This window comes from Salmo salar, chromosome ssa11, assembly GCF_905237065.1.
Source record: "Salmo salar chromosome ssa11, Ssal_v3.1, whole genome shotgun sequence".
NCBI lineage: Eukaryota > Metazoa > Chordata > Actinopteri > Salmoniformes > Salmonidae > Salmo > Salmo salar.
Window position 1 is genome coordinate 59,823,893 of NC_059452.1, and position 8,092 is coordinate 59,831,984.

The 8,092-nt window shown below is 40.0% G+C and overlaps 1 long non-coding RNA gene across 1 annotated transcript; it reads left to right on the top strand.

The window, feature by feature from the left end:
• The first annotated feature begins 2,327 nt into the window (after window positions 1–2,327).
• On the top strand, window positions 2,328–5,024 carry LOC106562871 (uncharacterized). The gene is made up of 4 exons (XR_001319116.2): window positions 2,328–2,707; window positions 2,936–3,089; window positions 3,614–3,681; window positions 3,923–5,024. It is a non-coding gene; the product is annotated as an uncharacterized lncRNA (long non-coding RNA).
• The last annotated feature ends 3,068 nt before the right edge of the window (window positions 5,025–8,092 follow it).

Sequence of the window (8,092 nt, forward strand, 5' to 3'; positions counted from 1 at the left end):
TTATTTCAATTGACTGATTTTCTTATTCTTATGTAAAAAAAAACTCAGTAAAATCTTTGAAATTGTTGCATGTTGCGTTTTTATATTTTTGTTCAGTGTAGATTGTGTAAGTCATTTAGGTGTGATTTTAGGTCCATTTAGGCTATTGGCAACTGAAAACAATTGTCAATATAGCATTACAAAGAGCATTAACATTTTGGCTAACTTTAGAGTTATGAGTCATGAAGCTATTGGAAATGGCCATCTTTTAGCATCGATCTCTTAAATTAAAGTCTCTAAATTCCTTTCTCTCATCAAAGCTTTCAGGTGAATGGCTAAAGAACAAGGAATCAGGAAAGGTGGTATCAGAATTGGAACGTTTTTCAAATGAGTACAGCCACAGTGTTTTGCAATGTTAGTTTTACAGGTAACCTTACTTTAGTAACAGATTATATTGCTTACGCTAACCTTAAAAACAACGAAGCTTGACGCTTGCACTAGAATCAACATACTATAAACGTTGATACAAATTTGATGATACTAAAAATATAAATTGTGTTTATTTGTAATGCTGTGTCACAAGGCTGATCCACATGTATTTTTGTCCGCGTGCATTACTGCCAATAATTGCCCCCGTCAGCTGTACCCTAAGGAGTATGACCTGGTCATTCTATGGCTGTCCCAGGATACAGGTGCTTAACTTCTATGGGAAACGTGGGACGTCAGCTTCCCACTCTATTCAACAGCCAGTGGAATCGCATGGCGCGAAATACAAATACCTAAAAAATGCTATAACTTCAATTTCTCAAACATATGACTATTTTACACCATTTGAAAGATAAGACTCTCGTTAATCCAACCACGTTGTCCGATTTCAAAAAGGCTTTACAGTGAAAGCAAAACATTAGATTATGTCAGGAGAGTACCCAGCCAAAAATAATCACACAGCCATTTTCAAAGCAAGCATATATGTCACAAAAACCAAAACCACAGCTAAATGCAGCACTAACCTTTGATGATCTTCATCAGATGACACTCCTAGGACATTATGTTATGCAATACATGCATGTTTTGTTCAATCAAGTTCATATTTATATCAAAAAACAGTTTTTTACATTAGCATGTGATGTTCAGAACTAGCAAACCCACCGAAAACCTCCTGTGAATTTACTAAATTACTCATGATAAACGTTTACAAAATACATAACAATTATTTTAAGAATTATAGATACAGAACTCCTTTATGCAATCGCGGTGTCAGATTTTAAAATAGCTTTTCGGCAAAAGCACATTTTGTAATATTCTGAGTACTTAGCTCGGCCATCAAGGCTAGCTATTCAGACACCCGCCAACGTCGAGGCTCAGTAAACTCAGAATTACTAATAGAAAAATTGGATTACCTTTGCTGTTCTTCGTCAGAATGCACTCCCAGGACTTCTACTTCAACAACAAATTTTGTTTTGGTTCCAAATAATCCATAGTTATTATCCAAATACCTCCGTTTTGTTCGTGCGTTCAGGTCACTATCCAAAGGGTGACGCGCGGGCGCATTTCGTGACAAAAAAATTCTAAATGTTACTTTACCGTACTTAGAAGCATGTCAAACACTGTTTAAAATCAATTTTACGCGATTTTCCTCATAAAATAGCGATAATATTCCAACCGGACAACCTTGTATTCATTCAAACAGGTGAAGAAAAAAATGACCATGTCTAGTGACCGCGCATCTCCTGTCTCTGAGCCACCAGACAGACCACTCACAAACAGAGCTCCTGAACCTTGCCCAGAGACAGCAGACGCCCCAATCCACTTTCTGGCGCCTTCAGAGAGCCAATGGAAGCCTTTGAAAGTGTCACGTAGCAGAGATACTGTATTTTCGATAGCGAGGCAACAGAAGGACCACAAATTGTCAGACAGGCCACTTACTGTATGGAATCTTCTCAGGTTTGGGCCTGCCATATGAGTTCTGTTATACTCACAGACACCATTCAAACAGATTTAGAAACTTTAGGGTGTTTTCTATCCAAATATACTAATCATATTCTCATTTCTGGAAAAGAGTAGTAACCAGTTTAAATCGGGTACGTTTTTTATGTGGTCGTGAAAATACTGCCCCCTAGCCCCAACAGGTTTTAACAGCACGAGCAGGGCTTTCTGGATCCCAAGGAACATTTTGGCTATGTCCAGAGATCCAATGTTTTCAACAGAGGTGTGGGTGAGTTTCTGTGTAAGAGGTCAGGAAGGGATGGGCTTACATGGAAAGAGGGAACGGGGTTGTATTGATATGGAAAGACAAGTTGGATATAAATATCCTCTACACAAAAGACTGTCATGTTTCTTTAACTCCTTCCATTGTTATTTTCTGTTGTTACCTCTATTCATCCATTCTCATCATATATATGGATGTATATATTGTATTGTTATGCTGTACTGTATGTAGCATATTGTATTGTTTTACACTGTTAGTGTGTGGATAATTTTAAATGCACTTTATTTAAAGCTTGGTGTGATGTATTTCTCTGCCGCCCTTCAGGCCAGTGCCCCACCCTGAACCTGATGATAAGGACCCGGGGCAACGTGACATCGGTGAACAAGCAGGCGGTGAGCTCCCGGGTCAGCACCATGAGGGAGTACTCCCACCCCTCCTCAGCCCACAGGTCTCATACTCTCCAACCTGAACTTCATTATAATAGGCATTTGAATTGGGAGAGTTTGGCATTTTTTAAATGTAAGTTATTCCTTTGTGGAACTATTGGGTAACCAACTACAGAGTATTTGTGTGACTCTAGTGAGTCTTTATCAACATGCAAATAATTCGAATTTGCGTTGTTTCTTTACCATACAATTGTAAATCTGTCAAATGTTTTGTTTGATATCAGGTGTGATAATTGCCTTGTATACAGGTTTTCGAGTAATTGTATGTTAACAATACATCTATATGATGTGTTTGTCCCAGGGTTACAACCCAAGCCAGGTGAGGGCGGTGAGAAAACAGTATGTCCATCATCAGAAACCAGCAACGCACCCCCAAAATCTGCCTGATACACGGACCCCCAGGAACAGGAAAGAGCAAAACCATTGTGGGCCTGCTGCAAAAAACATTTGCTGAGGTATGCTGTTTATCTTGTTTCTGGACATTCTGTCTGGATATTTTTCTTTTGCTCTAGCATTCTGGAGAGTGTCTATTTTTTTCATCTTGCTCCTGTTTCTTTCCTGCTGAACACAAGCTTGGCCAATAGCATTGTTAAATTCAAACGTTGATACATTTTCCCTGTGTTCCTCTGTATCAACAAAGCTTTGATATCAGAGGACGCAGACGTCTACCAACGCAGAGTGCAGCTAGATGAGAGCATCAAGAAGATCTCCAAGATGTTTCCCAACTGCCAGACTGAGCAAATGTTAACCACAGGCTTTCGCCAGCAGGGTCCGCTAGAGGGCTAGCCACCTACCTACACTTGCCAAAACTATTCAAAGCTCTCGTCATACGCTGTGGTCTCGCTCATAATCTCTGTAGACCTATGCTCAGACATGCATTAGGAACTGCAAATCCCATTAATATCCTAAGACTTGTTCAGAGTTGTTGTTCATGGTTTCTCTCTTTTATTTCCTCCCTCTCTTATTGGCTGGTGTGTAGTACCATGAGCTGGCAGAGAAAGTACAGACTGCTCCGAGAGAGACAGACTCGGCTACGAGCTAAAACAGGTAAGGCACTGTACCACATTATGTGCATACAGATGTTAGCAACTTTGTCATGCGTATAAGGGCTTATCAGATAAGAGGAGAGATATTATTATTCAGAATTAAAGGGGATAGAAAAAACTGCTTTGGGAAGAGAAATCTCATTAGAAATGCCTCTTTCTCTCAGATCTCGCTTTCTCTTCTATTTCCTGGCTCTTTTTCTTGACCTCTTTCCTCTTCTTCCTTTCCTGTCTTTCTCCCATAGTCTTGCATTAGGAAGCAGGAGACCCAGCCCTGTGTCTTACAGGATACGCATGTGGTCTGCTGCACCCAGAGCACGAGCTGCAGCTCCGCCCTGGAGTCGGCCCTCCAGTGCCTGGGACATGAGCCCTTCAGTTGCATCATCGTGGACGTGGTCAGAATTTGTAGCTCCTTTAGTTTGGCTGCATTTCAATAGTGTAAAGCAGCAATAGTGTTCTATATATCATTGTGGTCATGGAGATTCACGGTGTGCAAGCTTTTGTTCCTGTCCAGTGCTGTAACACAACTGATTCAACAAATTGATGGCTTGATGGTTAGTTGAATAAGGTGTATGGTACTTGACTGGAATAAAAGCTTGCAAGCCCTGTGGAATTACATTTTTTTATTTATCCTTTATTTAAGTCAGTTAACAAAAAAATCTTATTTGCAATGACAGCCTAACCTGGCCAAACCTGGACGACACTGGGCCAATTGTGCGCTGCCCTATGGGACTCCCAATCACGGCTGGATGTGATACACCCTGGATTCAAACCAAGGATTGTAGTGACGCCTTTTGCATTGAGATGCAGTGCCTTAGACCGCTGCGCCACTCAGGAACACCAGTCTTACCCAGTTTGACTGAATCTCCTCTACTCGATCTGTATGAATGTGAGGACCAACCCCTTGTCTTTGTGTTTGTTGTGTCTCCATGGCACTGTGTGCAGGCAGGGCAGACCACTGAGACGGAGACACTCATTCCCATGCTCTACCTCATCCTTGTGGGAGACCCTGATCAGCTGCACCCTACTGTCATCTCTGAGGTACTGCAGCTTTCACTTCAGTATGTGGAACAGGGTCTTACTTTATTAAAGGAGTAGTTCACCCAAATTGCAAAATAATTGCAGTCTGTGGAAACAATGGTCATTTTGTTACTTGTTTGAACTATAAAACGAGAAACTTCCTTAGAATATCAACCCAAAACATTAACATTCTACATTCCAATATATCTACAGCGGATACTTACTTAATACGGCTAGGGGTTCCGCTAGCGGAATGTTTCGACAACATCCGGTGAAATGGCAGAGCGCCAAATAAAAAAACAAATTATTCGAAATATTTAACTTTCATACAAGTGCAATACACCAAATTAAAGCTTAACTTCTTGTTAATCTAGCCACCGTGTCATATTTCAAAACGGCTTTATGGCGAAAGCAAACCATGCTATTATCTGAGGACAGCACCCCATCAAACAAACACATGACAATCATAAATTAACCCGCCAGGCACGACACAAAACTCAGAAATAACGATATAATTCATGCCTTACCTTTGAAGATCTTCTTCTGTTGGCACTCCAATATGTCCCATAAACATCATAAATGGTCCTTTTGTTCGATAAATTCCGTCGTTATATCTCCAAAATGTCAATTTATTTGGCGCGTTAGAATCAGAAAAACACCGGTTTCAACTCGCGCAACATGACCACAAAATATCTAGTAAGTTACCTGTAATCTTGATCCAAACATTTCAAACAACTTTCCTAATACAACTTTAGGTATTTTTTAACGTAAATAATCGATCAAATTTAAGACGGGATAAACTGTGTTCAGGTACCGTGCCCCAACCACAACAGTACACTAGACTCGACCCTCGTTCTGAACAGCCATAGTTCTTCATTACTCAAAAGAAAAACATCAACCAATTTCTAAAGACTGTTGACATCCAGTGGAAGTGATAGGAACTGCAAGCAAGTGCCTTAGAAATATATATCCACATAGAATACCCATTGAAAACACTGTCACCTCAAAAAAAAATATTCCTGGAGGGTTTGTCCTCGGGGTTTCGCCTGCCAAATAAGTTCTGTTATACTCACAGACATAATTTTAACAGTTTTAGAAACTTTTGAGTGTTTTCTATCCAAATCTACCAATTATATGCATATCCTAGCTTCTGGGCCTGAGTAGCAGGCAGTTAACTTTGGGCACGCTTTTCATCCAAAATTCTGAATGCTGCCCCCTATCCCAAAAAAGTTAATATGCATATTTCATTTAATGTCCAATCAAATTAAATAAAAATGTATTAGTCACATACAACAACCTTACAGTGAAATGCTTACTTACTAGCCCCTAACCAACAATGCAGTTTAAAAAAATACGGATAAGAAATAAAAGTAACAAGTAATTAAAGAGCAGAAGTAAAATAACAATAGCGAGACGATATATGGGGGGTACCGGTACAGAGTCAATGTGTGGGGGCACCGGTTAGTTGAGGTAATATGTACATGTAGGTAGAGTTATTAAAGTGACTATGCATAGATAATAACAACAGAGAGTAGCAGCGGCGTAAAAGAGGGGGAGAGGGGAGGGGGCAATGCAAATAGTCTGGGTAGCCATTTGATTAGATGTTCAAGAGTCTTATGGCTTGGGGGTAGAAGCTGTTTAGAAGCCTCTTGGACCTAGACTTGGTGCTCCGGTACCGCTTGCCGTGGCTGGAGTCTTCTACACGTTTTAGGGCCTTCCTCTGACACCGCCTAGTATAGAGGTCCTGGATGGCAGGAAGCTTGGCCCCAGTGATATAATGGTCTGTTCGCACTACCCTCTGTAGTGCCTTGCAGTCGGATACCGAGCAGTTGCCATACCAGGCAGTGATGCAACCAATCAGGATGCTCTCGATGGTGCAGCTGTAGAACCTTTTGAGGATCTGAGGACCCATGCCAAATCTTTTCAGACAATGACCCAAAACACACCTCCAGGCTATGTAAGGGCTATTTGACCAAGAAGGAGAGTGATGGAGTGCTGATGACCTGGACTCCACAATTACCTGACCTCAACCCAATTGAGATGGTTGGACCGCAGAGTGAAGGAAAAGCAGTGCTCAGCATATGTGGGAACTCCTTCAAGACTGTTGGAAAAGCTGGTTGAGAGAATGCCAAGAGTGTGCAAAGCTGTCATCAAGGCAAAGGGTGGCTACTTTGAAGAATATAAAATATATTTTGATTTGCTTAACACTTTTTTTGGTTGCTACATGATTCCTTAAGTGTTATTTCATAGTTTTGATGTCTTCACTATTATCCAAGTTTGATACATCTGTTGCCACCATTATACAGAGTTCAAATAGCATCAACATAAAAATGACCAAACTTAAAATGCTTAATACAATCAAAGATAAAATTGTGACTTACGGTATCGAATGCTTTCTGAAAATCCCAAAATAAGATAACAGGGAAGTCATCCAATAGATCACAATACTCAACCAAATCTAACACCAGCCTCAGATTATTAGATATATGGCGCCCTTTCATAAACCCTGATTGATAATCATCAATCAGATAATTCAAGCACAACTTTAACATTTTCGCAAAGATTGAGGCTATCATTTTGTAGTCGTTATTTAGGAGTGTGATTGGACGCCAACTATCAATAATTAAGAGATGCTTGTGCGGTTTAGGTATAAGAGTAATAACCCCTTGCTTCAGAGAGGCAGGTAGTTCTCCCTTCTTTAAAGCCTCCTTTTAAAAGTTTTCAAGTAAAAATTGTGCTATTTCTTCAGAGAAGGTTTTGTAAAATTCAGAGGTTAATCCATCACAACCTGGAGATTTGTTATTTTTTAATTTAGCAACCCCATATTAGATGGCCATAATGGATAAATCTTGACAAGACCGATTTGAATTCTTCACTAACCGAGTTAAAATACTCTATAGAATCAAGGAGATCCTTAGAGTGACTCAAACGGTTATCTAAGGAGTAAAGATTCTCATAAAACTTAGTGGTAAAGTCTGATAGCAACTGTCTATTCTCAGAGGTTACACCATTAATCTTACATTTCCGAAGTGTGTTGAGTTCCTCTCCTCTTTTCCAAATTAAAAAATGATCTACTGTTCTTTTCACCTTTTTCAAGCCATTGTTCTCTGCCAAAGCAGCAGCTGATCTTCCTGGGGTCCAGCAAAATTAAGGCAGTTATACAATTTTAAAAACATTACAATGCATTCACAGATTTCACAACACACTGTGTGCCCTCAAGCCCCTACTCCACCACTACCACATATCTAGAGTACTAAATTCAAGTGTATGTACAGTGAGGGAAAAAAGTATTTGATCCCCTGCTGATTTTGTATGTTTGCCCACTGACAAAGAAATGTTCAGTCTATAATTTTAATAGTAGGTTTATTTGAACAGTGAGAGACAGAATAACAACA